Consider the following 16,412-nt stretch of genomic DNA (forward strand, 5'->3'; position numbering starts at 1 on the left):
GCCATTATTCTCACCACTATATTCTAGAAGTTATCCGAATTTTAAGCTTCACAAATAGATGTCATTTCTAATGCCAGCCTTCCCTGGGAATCCAAATATACACAGGACAGGAGGGACAGGCAATTTCTGAAGTCTGCAGTGCTTTGGTTAATCATTAATGAGGCTTGGATTTTGTTTCAAGCCCCCTAGGTTTTATTCCACGGAGCCTGACTCCACAGTTGGATTTGGGATTAGGAGAAGGCATGACTTTCTTTTCATGGTGGAAGAAGGGTTATTGGGAACTCCAGTAGGTTCTCTGGCAGACTCATTCCCAGTAAGAATATAAGAACTTGAGACTATAAAAGCTGACCTCCTTAAAGCTATACAGGGTGAACTCCTTTCGTTCACCCCAGGCCCAAGGTGGCTGGTGTAAATGACGAGTCCAGCAGTCTGTGAGTGGATATGCAGGAACTGCATGAGAGGGGGGATCTGGTGAACTAGAAAGCACCAAAGGCCAGATCTAAAGGGTGTTGAGACTTCTGTTGCCTTTAGGAATAGAGACGGTGTTAGCTTATCTTCAAATTTTAAGAAAATTCAGAAACCCCAATTTTCATGTCAAATAATATAACTTTAAAATGCTAACTCAAAAACTGTTAAAAATCTATTATGTACAACAAATACAACACTGCTACTGATTCAGCCCAATTTGTGCTTTTTGCCATTGATTGTTTTGTTGTTATTTCTGCTTGAAATTAATACTTTTATTTCAAGTATCCTATCTAATAAAGAGGGAATATGCCAATTGACTGCCCCACCCTCAAAGATGACAGGTGCACACATACACAAGATGGTGGCATCCAGTCCCTTCAGCCCTGCCCAGGCAGCAGGCACAGCAAAGCCAGACCTGCCCCCAGATGGGCCGGGCCTCTCCATGAACATGCCTCCAGAGTCCCCCAGTCTCCTCAGCCCCCCAGCCACCTACAGCTATCCAAGAGATTCAGGCAAGCCTTGGATCTTGGCTGACCACACACTCAGGTCCGCCCAAGGCTCAGGTAACCAGATTTGGCCAAGGCTTGCACTGCTGGCAGTTGCAGCAGCAGAGGTGTGATGGGGCATCGCCTTCCCCTGATCGCCAGGTCACTTCCCGCCCCTGAGGGCCTCTGAACTGTGAGAGGGAGCAGGCTGAGCTGAGGGCCCCCCCCCATTCCAATGCATGAATTTTCATGCACCAGGCTCTAATAAGTTATAATGATCATAACTCCATGTATTAGAAGTGCATTTCATTTCCATATAACATTATGGTTTTCTCTAGGTCAACTATAAGTGGAACTAATGAAAACTCAGAATAAATCTTTATACCTGTCATCTAGAAAATCCATTCATTCATTCAACAAACATTTATTAAATGTCTATTATTTGCAGGTACATTTGAGGCATCCTCAAGATACAAATAAGAAAATTATATGTAATTCCTATTTAATATGAAAATAACACCTTCAAATAAGTGGTAATGGTATAAATGTGTGTGTTTTATACTAGTAAATCAGAAGAAAAATTTTAAAGCAGATCTGTGGACTCAAAGAGAAAACTATGATTACTAAAAGAGTATATTATTCATGAGAAGTATCTTTAAAAAATAGTAATGTCTGCTATAAGATGAATATATTTGAATCTCCAACAATGTTAGATTATGAGCACTAAATATTTCTGCACAATGTTTTGACAAAGAATATTAACAGCAAGAGAAAACAATTGCTGCTTGTCTTGGAAACATTTAAAAGATGTTCCTCACATATATTTTATGTTATGGAGATAACTTTTTATATCCAATAGAAAAGTTGACATTTTCTACACACTAAAATATGAATACTACTTAAAGTGTACCCTTTCATAAAAAAAAAAAACATGCTAATAAAAACAATGGCAAGATCTATAAAAATATCCATTGCCATTTAAATTGAAGTCATTCAGAAATATTAAATAATAGCAAACCGAGGAAAGGAGAAATAATAACCTCCCAATTCTGCAGGAAGGAAGGAAGAAAAAACAGTGGGCAGTTTTTAACCTTTTATTTGGTGAGGCTATATACGATACTACTAAAAAGCAAGAAAGTTATAATCATACAGGCTTTTATAACCAGCCTGTTTTTCATCTACACTCTAGTTCTTAAGAGAAGAGTCATCTTATCAAGGGGTTAGGTTTAAACTGAGTGAATAAGATGGAAATGAGGTACACAAAATTTACCCTAGGAATCCCTTTGAGAATTGAGTCACATTGGAAAACAACATGCCACCTCTTAATAAATCATAATTGCTTGTTTTCTTTCTGCTGTGTTTCTTTAAGTACCAGATACATTAGATGGTGTGTATTTAAGGATCACATCATACAAAGTAAAATCTAATTTCTCACTAGTGTTAAGAATGGACTAATATGCCAAAACCGGTTTGGCTCAGTGGATAGAGCGTTTGCCTGTAGATTGAAAGGTCCCAGGTTCGATTCCGGTCAAGGGCATGTACCTTGGTTTCGGGTACATCTCCAGTAGTGGGTGTGCAAGAGGCAGCTGATTGATGATTCTCTCTCATCGATGTTTCTAATTCTCTGTCCCTCTCTCTTCCTCTCTGTAAGAAATCAATAAAAATATATTTTTTTAAAAAGAAAAAAGAATGGATTAATAGGTGGAATCATCCGTATTACTTAAAATGTCATTTCACTTCCTATCTTCCTCTCTACCAGTAGTGAATTCATATAAGATTATTGACTCTGAGTATATAATGTGATACCATAGTAAAAACAGACAAGCTTGGACACAGACAATAGGGTGGTGAATGCCTAGGGTGGAGGCAAGCTGGAGAGGGGCGATGGAGAATAAAAGGGGACATGTAATACTTTAACAATGAGGAATTTTAAAAAAATAAATAAAAGTTTTATATATATATATATATGTAAGCTTTATTGTTAGTAAAATAATGACAACAATATATTTTTCTCAGTGGTACTGAGAGGATTAAATGAGAATCTATAAGAATAAAAGAATAATATGCTAATTGAACGGGACATCCTTCCAGATGAAGCTGGGGCTGAGAGGGAAGCCCAGGTCCCAGGTGCCTGCAGCCTGGGGAAGGAAGGCTACTCTTGCACAACGAGGAGACATGAGAATATGTGCCTGTCACATGGAGGGCTTGTAATAAATTACAGCTATCATTCATTTAATTCAGCAAATAATGTCCCTACAAATAAATGTTAGTGATATGAAAGAAGTGTTACCTTTCAACTTTGAAGTGAGGGGCAAGGGTCTTCTCCAGCCCCAAAACATGTATAAAGCTATTTTCTTAATCAACCTTATAAATTAGAAGGATGTGCTAATATATTCTCTTTGACTCTCCAGACCCATTCTGTTTCCCCTTCCACCCTGCTCTGTGCCCTGGAAGGCCAGCCGTATGGGCTCCCTGGCTCTCAGTTTGGGTTTACTGCAACAGGAGGCATGAGCAGGGGACTGAAGGAAGAAGAAGAATATGAGATCAGTTTTCCCTGCTTTCCTCCAAGCCATCAATCAGAATGGCTGTATTCCGATACCAAACGCCACAGCCCTTGTCACCTGGCCTCCTACATCTGGAACTCTCTCTCATTTGCTTCTGGAAGGTGCTTCTTTTCCTGGCCCCTGCAGGTAACTGCTCCCCTTTGTTACATAGAGGATGAACTAGAAGGAAAGATGACTGGAAGCAGAGAGACTTAGAAAACATAAAGACTTCAGTCTCCCAGCTCAAGGAGAGCCAAAAACTAGACACCGAGGATTGCAGTGGAGAAATATTGGCTATTTGATTATGAATGATGTCATCTAGGAGAATGGGAAGCTAATGCTCAAAAGCCTGAACTCCCCTGGTGGCATGTAGATTACAGATTACATAGGGCAACGTCACAAGACACCCAAGGTTAGGGGCTCAAGGTTGTGCTGGGAGCCGATTGATCAGAGGTGAGTTAAGAGTAATAAGTTATTTCTTTGGATCTTGAGGAGAGTTCTGATGTTGGTTTCAGTGTCCCTCCATCTGGTTTCATAAGAAAGCAGCTGAGGGGCTGGTTCCACCTCAGGGCTCAGCCTCTGGAACATAACTTAAGTCAAGATGTTATCCTTAGCCGGCCAGAGGTCTGGACCTTGTGATGCTGGTCATTAGTCAGGTCCAGGCTACCGTCTTCTGCTGCCTCAGGGGTTGCTGATTACCCTGGGAAAAAGGCTAGGTCTCTAAGGGGTTTAGATAGAAAGAGAGATATGATTTCTAGAGCGAGGATTTAAAGCTAAATTTAATCACAGTCATAAGGACCCTGTGTTTCAATACTACTTAAAACTACAGTCATGCACCACCTAAGGATGATTCACAGTGATGGATGCATACACCCTGTGATCCCATTGCCTGGTGACCTGGTAGCCATCCTAACATCATCGCACTGGCTACAGACGTGTCTTCAAGGTGTCCTGTCCTGTCCCTTTTGACTTTCTCACGGAACTCATTTCCACCTCTCTTCCTTCTCCTCCTCCACCTCCTTCTCCCACCTTGTCTGCACTTCCACCTCTCCCTCTATCAGTGCTCCCCAGGGCAGCCCCAGAGGAGCCAGCAGTCAAACAGTCCGAAGGCCCCTCCACCCCACCAGTCCGATATCTTCCTTGGGACCCTGTTATAGCAGCACCCTGCATGTACTCACATTTTTGTGAGGATGCTGGTATAAACAGACCTACCGCACTGCCAGTCCTATAGAAGTAAAGCACAAACATTTACAGTAGTGGGTTCTACCATCTAGGTTTGTGTCACTGCACTCTATGAGGTCGCCATGACAAAATCGCCTAAGAACGCTGTCCTTAAGCTGCGCAGGACTGTACTTGTAGACAGGAAACATCCTTAGACCTGACCAGAGCAGTAAGTGATGAGTCAGAGAAAACAGGACAAAAATAAGATGCACTTAGGATATATCTAGTATAGGATAGAAAATAAATTGCAACTCATTGGATGAAAGAGCAGGGAGAGAATAAGTCCAGGAGGGTGCCCAAGTATTTTGCTTTAACAAATAAATTAAGATTGATGCCATTCACAGACACAGGGAGGCGGAGGCGATACCATCTGTTGCGCTTTTCCCCCTTCCCCCAACCCCCTTCTCCCTACACACACATCCCCTTTGTTTCTGTCGTCACATATTTGGAAACTGATTATTTGCTTCTTTGAGGTATCTCTTGTATTTTATTCAGCATTTACTAGGACCTCACCTAGTCTTTCTGAGACTGCAAAAATTATTGAATATAGGTCTTTCTTTTTAGGTAGTCAAAAATTTTAGAGTACTATTTTTTAATTTTTAAAATCTGTTTTAAACAGTTCTGTTGAGATAAAACTGACATAAAATAAACTGCATTTGTTTGAATTGCACAATGTGGTAAGTCACATACAGCTGTGAAACTACCAACACAAACAAGATCATTAACATAGGCATGACCTCCCAGAGTTTGCTGTTGGCCTTTTGTAGTCCTTCCTTCACACACCTTTTCCCATATCCTATTATACCCCAGGCCCAGGCAACAACTAATCTGATTTTTGTCACTATACAGCAGGATGTGTTTTCTAGAAATTTATGTAAGAGATATATTTATATTTACAAATAAAAATATAAATTTATATAAATAATACATGTTTTCTTTCCTGGCTCCTTACATTCAACATAATTACCGTGAGATTCATCTATGTTGTGGCATGCATTCTTTGCATGTAAATGGTATTTATTTGTATGAATACAATTATTTCTACATTTACCTTTGATGAACATTGGAGTTGCTCTCAGGATTTTTTTTTTTATATGCATATGTAAGTTTGATGAAAGAGATCATATTTTCACAGAAGCTGCTAATTCTGCCATAAAAGTTAGCAATCTAAAAATCAAAAGATAAGATTAAACTACATTGGACCTACAAAAAGGCTTTTATTACTTTGTGTGTGTTTTTGTTTCTAAGTACACTGTATTAGTTTCATTCTAAAGTTGAAAAAAATGAAAAAACTTACCATCACTCACCTGCTTTTAGGACATAAAAATCTTGATGGTGACCTATTTCAGTTTTACCCCTAGATCTATCAGTATGTACACACAGAATAGTGTATTTGATAAAAACAACTGCATGAAAATCATTGCAATCTAGTGGCATGAAAACAATAAACAAAGACATAAGAACATCATGAAAATAGAGAGGAAGTAACAATAAAAAAGTGCTGAATCAAACGTGTAGGCTTGTGTACATTTTTGTGAATCTAAAGACTGAGAAATCAATTCAGTACTAATATTGAATTTCTGTGTAATTTTGCAGTATACTAGGCCTCAGTGTCTAGACTGCTCTTGATTTTTCTGAAGTATCGTTTAGGTTTCCAACTCTTGTTGTAATAGTTTTCTAGAGATTATTCTATAAAGGAACTGGGGAAGTCATATTTGTGTTAAATAAGTATTTTCTTCATTATGGTTTTCAGAATGGTTTTCTTCTGTGCCTGGAGGGGGATGAAAAACAGTCATTCCTCCAACAGGAAGCCTGGAGAAAATCCAGCTCAGCTATGTGGTCACGTGTGGCTTCCTGTTACATTCCAGGAATTGCTCTTGGGTGTAAACAATCACCTTCCGGGGACAGGCCATGGCTGCATCTGCCTTAGGTATCACTCTAAACTTGTAGAACATTTGAAATATCTGGCTATAGCTGTAAAATTAATTCTGATGTAGCACTGTGGAATGTGTCAAACTTTTGTCGATTAGGCACAACTTTTTTAAGGCAAGCAGAATGCATTATTGAGCACATTCCATGCATCTTTTACCCCAAATAAAGCATAGATGTATTGCTTTATCGTTCTGAAAAGCATGTTTGATAGAGAAATTTTCACAAATCTTTTTAAGCTTGCCAGCACCTGCCAACAATAAACACAATAAACAAGAATCTGACTATAAAAATGACCACATCACCATCAGAATATAATAATATTTACTTTGAAATATTATCTACAATAATAAAAGCATAATATGCTAATTAGACCAGACATTCTTCTGGGCATCCTTCCGGATGACCTTCCAGACAAAGCCATAGTGGGCAGGGGGCGCGGCAGAGGCCCCCCACCCGCCACCTGGCTGCCACACTGAGGCAGAGGCAGCTGCTGCAGTGGCAGGGGCTGAGCCCCTTGCATGATTTCATGCATCTGGCCCCTGGTTAAAAATAAAACACAACCTTCTTAATAATATAGCTATGTTAGTCAAAAGTTAGGACACTACTGCATAAAGACATAAAAATCTACATTCATTGATTACCTAGAGATAGAGATAAGACAGAAGGAGCTCATCTCAGAGTTGACTAAGAGCATAAACGGTGGTGTCCAATCTGGGAGCTACTAGCTATGTTGATGCAAATGCAAATTAATTAAAATGAAATAAAATTAATATTTCAACTCCTTAGCCACATTTTAAGTTGCTCAGTAGTCACAGAATAGGTACAGAGCATTTTTATTACATATGAATACATAGTACATATGAACACAAAGGAATAGCAGTTTAGCTGAGTACAGTTAAAATAACAAACTATGTGAGCATGTGCAAACAATGCTAGAATCCCTCCCAGGGCCTTGGAAGGGACCTAAGCGTGGTAAATCCAGCCTGATAGAAGGATGAATTCTTCACTGACACACTGCATAATAAAGGTTGAAATATAAGGGTTCTGATTAAATATAAGATAGAATTCTTGACATGATTGCTGAATGTTGACTTTATGAATTAACAGAGATAGATTCACAAGTTCAATATTCTAGAAGCTGTTTATTTCTTTATAGTTCCTTTGCTTTTGTTTAAAATACACTATTACAAGAAAATTGGTAGCTTCTAAAATCTTTATGATCGAATATCTACGTTTCTGTAACATAAGGTATCTGAGAGAGGATCTAAGTGACACATGTCTACATTAAATAATTTGTCATATCAGAAACCTAGCCATTACTGAATGAAGCAGAAAATTAAAAAAAATAGTAAAATTTAAACAACACATAAGAGATCACTAGCCATCCATTTTACTTTTCCTCAATTACTATTGATGCTTTACTGAGTTCTTGTTCTATCCTTTTCTATGAACAGAACAGTTTTTTTTTCTACTTTTTCTGTTGTCAGGTAACATGCAGTAGCTACAAAAGCATTTGGTTTTATCCTTTCTGAAAGGAGATAGCCAATGTTTCCTCATTTCATTTTTTTCCTCAGTCCTACATAATACAAACAAAATAGCTACTCCTGGAAAATGGTGGTAGATAAAAAGCAAAACAAAACAAAACAAAACAAAATAACAACAGAGTCTCATCAGCACTCTCCTCACTCCAGATATCTTGCTGCAGATAAAAGGGAAAGACAATAGAAATTCAGCAATTATTCTCCCCTCAATTGATTGTTCTCTCTTACAATTGCTTTTCTATATTTACATTACATAGAGAATATCATTCTAAACTTCTTCACCCCCCTCTCCCTAAAATCATCAAATTAATAAGTTAGCCCTGATCGTTTCTATGGCAACCATCATACAGTGGAACAGACACATCTGCTCCTTGATAAACTCACCTTTTGAACAAGCATGGAGTTTAAAATCTTAGGTTTGTATTAGAACATAACTTGAAACAGATGCATGTTATCAGAGCACATCAAGTTCCCTAAAAAGTGACAAGTGGCTTCTCAATAATTGGAAAAGAATTCTAGCTAAGTCTGAACTTTTACAAAGTATTGTTTATAAAGATGGTTTTAAAATCAGCAAATATTTCCTCTGCACATGGAGTGTACAGAAGCAACTAGACCTTTCTCCTATAGAAGTCTGCAATCCGGTGGAAGAAAGGACAGGAAAGGTCCTTTAAGTGGTAACAGCATTAAACTGACAATCAACAATGAAAGTAGGAAAATTCAGCAAAAATGTAATTGTTGTATGACTGTATACAAATTTAGGGAAGTGATCCAAAGGGATCCATGGTGGTGTAGAGTGTAACATGAACAAAAGCAAAGAGACAGTAAAGCATAAGACATTTGGGAAGAGAATGGTGATCTACCTTATTTCAGGTCCAAAGTTAGTAGGGGAAATACCTCAAGAAAAATATAAAGGAAATGTTGAGAACCAGAATATAGATGCGGGTTTGAATTCAAGTTAAGCATTTGATTCTACAGATAATGTAAATACAATGGGAATGGGGGTGACCTTATAGATTAACAAAGCAATGTGTTCAATAACTTAGAAGTAATCTGGTAGTGCTAATAATATGATACCAAATGTAGAGAGAACAGAAGCAAAGAAATTTGTTCTATTATTAGAATCCCATATGTTAACACATTCCTGAGTTCTGGAAAAAATTTTATTTTGTCATAAGGAAATATTTTTTATCTATTAAGTTATATGAAACAGCATTTTATTTAAGAATTTTATGTCTATATACATTGATGAGGTTGATGTGTGGTTTTCTTATTAGTGGAATCCTAATCATTTTATTAATTATATGATTTATTGTGTGCTTCCTATGTCTGGAATTATGTCAATTCTTTCCCTTCTATTTGTATGCTATTCCATGTTTATAGAAAACCTTCTTATTTTACAGGAGAGGAAATTTAAGTTTAAAAGTGGCCACTCTGACCAAAGTTACACAATTAATAAATGGCAGAGCAAGAATTTGAATTTGACTGACTCATTCAGAAGCTTTCACTCTAACAAAAAATGCTATGCTGTATTATGGAATAAGATTTATCATATAATAAATTAAGATATTTGTTACCTTTTTATTTGCTCTAAAGCTAATATCATATAATAAAAAGTTTCTGTTTATTTAAGTGATATAGAGATTCCCAGAGAATCTATTGTGTCTAGCTGTGTTTACATGGAACACAATTTTTGAATATAAACCTTTTTCACATTTATTTAATATACTTCACTTACTAATTCAAATGTATTCACAGATCGCCCACCAAGTGCTAGAGATAAAAAGAAATGATCTGACCACATCCTTCTTCTTAAGAGTTCACATTCTGATGGGGAAAATAAGATTGTAAACAAGCACACTAAAATATCTGAAATTAAAAAAAAAATTGACTAGGTCGGCTCAGTAGCAGATTTAAACTGAATAAAGATAGAATAGGCAAATTGGCCACTGAGATTATTTAGTCCAAGGAACAGAAAGTAAAAAGCATTTTAAAAATGAACAGAGCCTCAGAAAACCAGAGACATCATCAAGCATATCCACAGATGCATAATGGATCCCCAAAAGGATAAGAGAGAGATAAAGAGGCAGAAACAATATGTGAAGAAACAATGGGTAAAAAACATTTCAAATTTGAAAAATATAAACCTATAAATACAAGAACCTCAAAAAACTAAAGTAAGATAAACTCAGAGATCCACACCTAGACACATCATAATCAAATTGTCAAAAGACAAGAGAAAATCTTAAAAGCAGCAACAGAGAAGAATCTCACCATGTACAAAGAGTTCTTGATAAAATTAATGTCTGAGTTCTTGTCAGAAATCATGAAGCTACAAGGCAATTAGATTATATATCCAAATGCTGAAAGAAAAAGACTACAAAATGAGAATTTTATATACAGCAAAACAAACTTGCAAAATCCAAAGGAGAAATTAAGGCAATCTCAGATAAACAAAAACTAAGAGAATTTGTTGCTAACAGACTATTCTTACAAAAAAGTAAAAAGAGTCTTTCAGGATAAAATAAAAGAACATTAGACTAACCCTAATTCACATGAATAAAGAACACTGATAAAAGTAAATATATAGATGCCCTAGCTGGTTTGCCTTAGTGGATAGTGTCAGCCTGTGGACTGAAGGGTCCCGGGTTCAATTCCAGTCAAGGACACATGCCCATGTTTCAGGCTTGATCCCATTGTGAGGCGTGCAGGAGGTAGCCGATCAATGATTCTTTCTCATCATTGATGTTTCTATTTCTCTCTCCCTTCCTCTCTGAAATCAATAAAAATATATGTTCCAAAAAGTAAATATAAAAGATAATATAAATGTATTTTGGGAGTTTTTCTATTTTTTCTCTTAATTATTTAAAAAACAACTATATAAAGCAATAATGATGAAACTGTTGATAGATTTATATGGAGATATAATTTCAATGGAAATAACAGCACAAGGAATGGAAGAACAAATGTATCCACCTGGACCTAATTTTTGGATAGTATTAAAAATAAATGTGTATTAATCTGAACTAAATCGTTATAAATTAAACTGTTCAACAATGATAATTATAATCTGAGAGGTTGTATATAAATAAATACAGCTATTTATTTTTATATATGAAATAAATAAAGGAATGAAAAGGGTATGTTAGAAAATATCTATTTAACACAAAAGAATGTAATAATGGAAGAAACAAGGAATACAAAAAGTGTAAGGCATACAAATTTGAAGGGCAATTCAACAATAATACAGTACAGGCATACTTCAACACCCAATTTACCATAATGGATAGAAATCCGTGGGCAAGATCTATCTACAATTCATATTCTACTAAATGTTGAAGTAAGAATAAATGATAATCTTTAACAAACTCATTCAAAAAACTGGAAGAGAAGGTAACATTTTACAACTCAGTCTAAGAATCCAGTCATGCCCTCACACCAAAACCAGATCTCATTTTTAAAAAGAGTACTGGCTGATATTCCTTATGAAAGTATACATGAAAATTCTCTACAAAATACTAATAAAACCAATCCAGTGATATATACAGCCAGTACTCGGTGAGTACATTGCCACCTCTCATTTACATATGAAAAAAGTTCCATCATTTCGACATATGCACATATGTGCTTTTTGTTTTTTATTACTTATTTACCACAAGTAAAGATGAGCAATTGTCAGCTTTCTTTTAATTTTTTTTTTACTGTTTCACCTCATTACTGCTGTGGTGTGCTCCATGTGAGTGACGTAGGTGTTTATGTAGGTGGGTTCCAACTTACGGTGAAAATCGTGTTACGTCGCGCTGTAGGAATGAATCTCCAACATAACCCAAAGACCTACTGTAAAAAAGGATTGTACACTATTACCAGGTGGAATATAATACATGAATGCAACATCGTTCAACCAATGAAAATCAATCAATGTATCGATAATACATCATATTAATAGGACTAAAGACAAAAGCCATATAATCATCTCAATATTAGCTTCAAAAGCATTTGCAAAAATTCAACATCCTTTCATAATTAAAAATGCTCACCAACTAAGAGTGGAACAGAATGTCCTCAGTCTCAAATAGAGTATTTTCGAGAAACCTACAGTCACCGTCATACTTAATGGTAAAAGACTGAAAGCTTTCTCATTGAAATCACGACAAGTGTATCTGCTTTTATCAATTCTATTCAGTATTGTACAAAAAGTTTCTAGTCAGTACAACCAGGCAAGAAAAAGAAACAAAGAGCATCCATAGAAGAAAGGAAGAAATAAAACTATCTCTATTCATAGATGACATAATTTTGCATATATAAAATTTTAAGGAATCCACTATAAATTAATAAGCAAGTTTATTAATAAGCAAGTACTAATAAGCAAGTTTAGTAAAGTTGTAGGTATAAGATCAATATACAACTAACAATTTTATTTCTGTACACTAGGAATGAACAATCTGAAAGTGAAATTTTGATACCATATAAAGAATTCACCATTTAAGAATAAATTTAAGAAAAGAAGTGTAAGACATATAGTGAAAACAGCTAACAGTATAGAAAGAAGACCTTCATAAATGGGAAGTTATACCCTATTCAAAGATTGAAAAGCTTAACATCGTTAATATGTCAATACTCCCTCAAATTGATCTAAAGATTTAGTGCAACCCCTATCAAAGTCCCAACTAGCTTCCTTGCAGAAATTGAAAAGCTGGTCCTAAAATGCAAGGGATCAAGAATAGCTAAAACAGTCTTGAAAAGGAAGAACAAAGATAAAGACTCAGGCAGTGTGGAACTGACATATACAATAGATCAATTAAATCAAATGAGAGTCCATAAGGAAATCCTCATACTTAAGGTCAACTGATTTACAACTAGGGAGCCACAGCAATTCAATGGAATAAGAATAGTGTTTTTAACAGAGTGCAGGATATAGACCTATGAAAACTAGATAAAATATCTACATATGTAAAAGTTGAAGATATAAAAATCATAGACAAAAACAAACCTTTGCCAACTGTGATGTGCAATGTCTAAGTCTGCTCGAACTGTCATAACAAAATGCCAGAGTGTGTGGCTTAAACAGCAGGAATGTATTTTCTCATAGTTCTGGAGGCTGGCAGTCCCATATCAGTATTCTGGCAGATTCAGTCTCTGGTGAGAGTTCTCTTCCTGGCTTCTAGAGGGGCATCTTCTTGATGGTCCTCCCAAGACAGGGAGAGAGAAGAGATCTCTGGTGCCTTTTTTTGTGTGGATCTCGTTTAACCTCCTTAAATGCCTTATTTCCAAATTCAGTCACACGAGGGTCAGGTCTTCAACATACAGATTTTGGGGTTACATAAACATTCAGTCCATTATAGACAGCATTCTCTCCTCTGTTTTACATTCCTGGTTCCTTATTCTTGGTTCTCAGATGACTTTCTAAATAAACTATCTACCACAAGAAGCAGATTTAGGGGGAACTCAAGCTAAGATAAGAATTACTTCCAGAAATTTCCATAGCAACAATGTGTGTGATGGCAAGAAAGTAGAAGTAATAGAAATGTCAATTGATGATATAATGAAAAAATAAATTATATACATGATGGTATTTAGTACAAGAGTAAAAATGACATGAGAAGTAAATCACAAAAGAATACATATGACATAATTCCATTTATATGAAGTTAAAAAACAGATAAAATTCAACATTTTTTTTCTTGTTGTTGTTGTTGTTTAGGCAATACATTCAGATGCAGTAAGGCTATAAAGAAAATCAAAGAAATGATAAACACATCATTCAGTGGTTAACTCTGGGGATAAAGAAAGGGAGCTTCAGAGTTATTGGCAATGTATTTTTTAAGCTGGATTGTTGTGGATATAGAGTTGTTGGTTTTACTATTTTTTTTGCAGCATCCATATATCTTTATACCATATGTCTGTCATATTTATAGTTTTATATGAATACATGATATGTTTAATAGAAAAGGCTTTTAAAATACAAGCTTTATTAAGTGATACACTCATTTAATTTTTTAAAAAATGAAACAGCAAAGTTGGTGGGGGGTTTTTTGTTTTGTTTTTTGTGTTTTATTTGTTGTTGCTGTTGTTGTTGTTGTTGTTTTACCATTAGCATTTTCAAATTCAACTAGGGAAAATCCTAGGAAGAGGAAACCGTGTTTCTCTCCTAAGCAGCGTACATTTTGAAGTCTACCAATGGGGAAACATCTCCCATGAATAAATTTAGGAGGGAATAAATGTTATAATTTACCATCTAGATGACTGCCAAGCTTCAGTGACTGAAAAGGCAGGAGATTTAAGGTGCTTTTCTTCTTCCCTTTCAGGTTCCAGTTTGTTAGCTGGAGACAAGCCAAGACCTTTAGATGACTCCATTTGTCACTCCATAAGATGAAGACAATACTTGCCATCTCCCAAATGGAGGTTATGAGGCTTAATCTGTCCATAAACCACTTGAAGGTCCTTGTAATAAAGATTATAACCTTATATAAAATTTGTTGTATTTTATAAGTGCAAGTTTGCAAGACCAGTTACCTCGGAGCTGTTCTTTCCCTAAGAAGTAGGCCCGTAGTTTAAGATTCTAGCACAACAAATATGTGGTTCAATCTTAGTTAGAGATTCTTGGTCTTAAAATACTAGGCTTCTCACTGTCATGGTTAATTAAAGGAGATTATTGTTATTTTCCACTTACTATTTTTGTATATATTTACCCTTCCTGAAATGTAAATAAAACTAGAGGCCTGGTGCATGGATTAGTATGCCGGGGGGGGGGGGGGGGGGAAGTTCCCTGGCCTAGCCTGTGCCCTCTCGCAATCCAGGAACCCTTGGGGGATGTCAGACTGCCAGGCCAAGGGACCCCACTGGTGCACAAATCCATGCACTGGGCCTCTTGTATGCATATAAGATCTTTGGTGAATCTCTTCCCCCTCCCCGTACTGCCTCCCCCTTTGCTCTGAGATTCTTCAGTCTGTTTCCATGTTTCCATGCCTGTGCGTTGAGTATCTGCCCCCTGGTGGCCAGTGTGCATCATAGTTACTGGTCAAATGGTCGAATGGTTGCTTAGGCTTCTATTATATATACATAGATTACAAATATGGAAGCTGGTTACTACTTGCTCTTAGACACAATCCTAAAAGTGTAACAGGATAGGTAGTATATCTGGTTTAAAATCGAGAAATCTTGTGGGGGGCTATTCTCTGTTTTCCACCACCCACATGGAAAACGACAGGTTCCTGAGTGGAGGAGCTGGGGATTAAGAAATTAAAGAAAAAAGAAGAGACCAAGATGCAGAAATAGATTCAAGCTGGGATCCAGGTGGGGGGCTGCCACTCTGATGGAGAGACAGTCAACACCCAAAATAGACAACACAGCACATTTATTGATATCCAAAGGGGGAGTTAAGGTCAAATAAGTTTTGGGTGTGCCCAGGTCCTATTCATTCCTCATTCCTAGGATTTAGCATAGCAAGACGTGGGTAAGTCAAGGTCCTATTCGTTCCTCATTCCAAGCACATGGATAAATATAAGAAATCAGTACTGATAACAATCTCCCACATTTTGGGGAAACATCTTCCCAGAGCGTGGCTCTGCCTACTTCTTGAGTTCAGCTGATGATAATTAAAGGTCATCTATGTGCATTCTCAAGGGGCCCTCTACAAAATCTATATGTTACATAAAATTTAGGTATAAATATTTATCTCAAAAAAATTTCTCTGCCCTAACCAAAGATTTTTTTTTCTTATTGAAAATCATGCTTTTCTCAAAAAATTAAAAATAGAACTATCATATAATTTAGCAATACAAATTCTGGGTATTTATTTGAAGAGAACAAATTCTAACTCATATATATATATATATATATATATATATATATATATATATATAATACTATCCTATTAGTTTCATATATATATATATGAAACTAATAGGATAGTATATGTCAATTATATGTCAATAAAAACAGATTAAGGTAAAATGAAATAGAACTGAATAGGGAGGGGTATATTGTGTTATTAATATTATAGTTTAATGATTAAATTCTGGATACATATTAGTATTTGCATTTTATAATATCACTAGAGGCCTGGTGCACAAAATTCGTCCATGGGGGGGAGGGGGCCCTCAGCCCAGCCTGCACCCTCTCCAATCTAGGACCCCTCGGGGGATGTCTGGCTGCCCGTTTAGGCCCGATCCTGGTGAAGTCAGACATCCCTCTCACAATCCAGGACTGCTGGCTTCCAACTGATC

The sequence above is a fragment of the Pipistrellus kuhlii genome, unplaced genomic scaffold (assembly GCF_014108245.1).
Source record: "Pipistrellus kuhlii isolate mPipKuh1 unplaced genomic scaffold, mPipKuh1.p scaffold_m20_p_3, whole genome shotgun sequence".
In the NCBI taxonomy this organism is placed as follows: Eukaryota; Metazoa; Chordata; class Mammalia; order Chiroptera; family Vespertilionidae; genus Pipistrellus; species Pipistrellus kuhlii.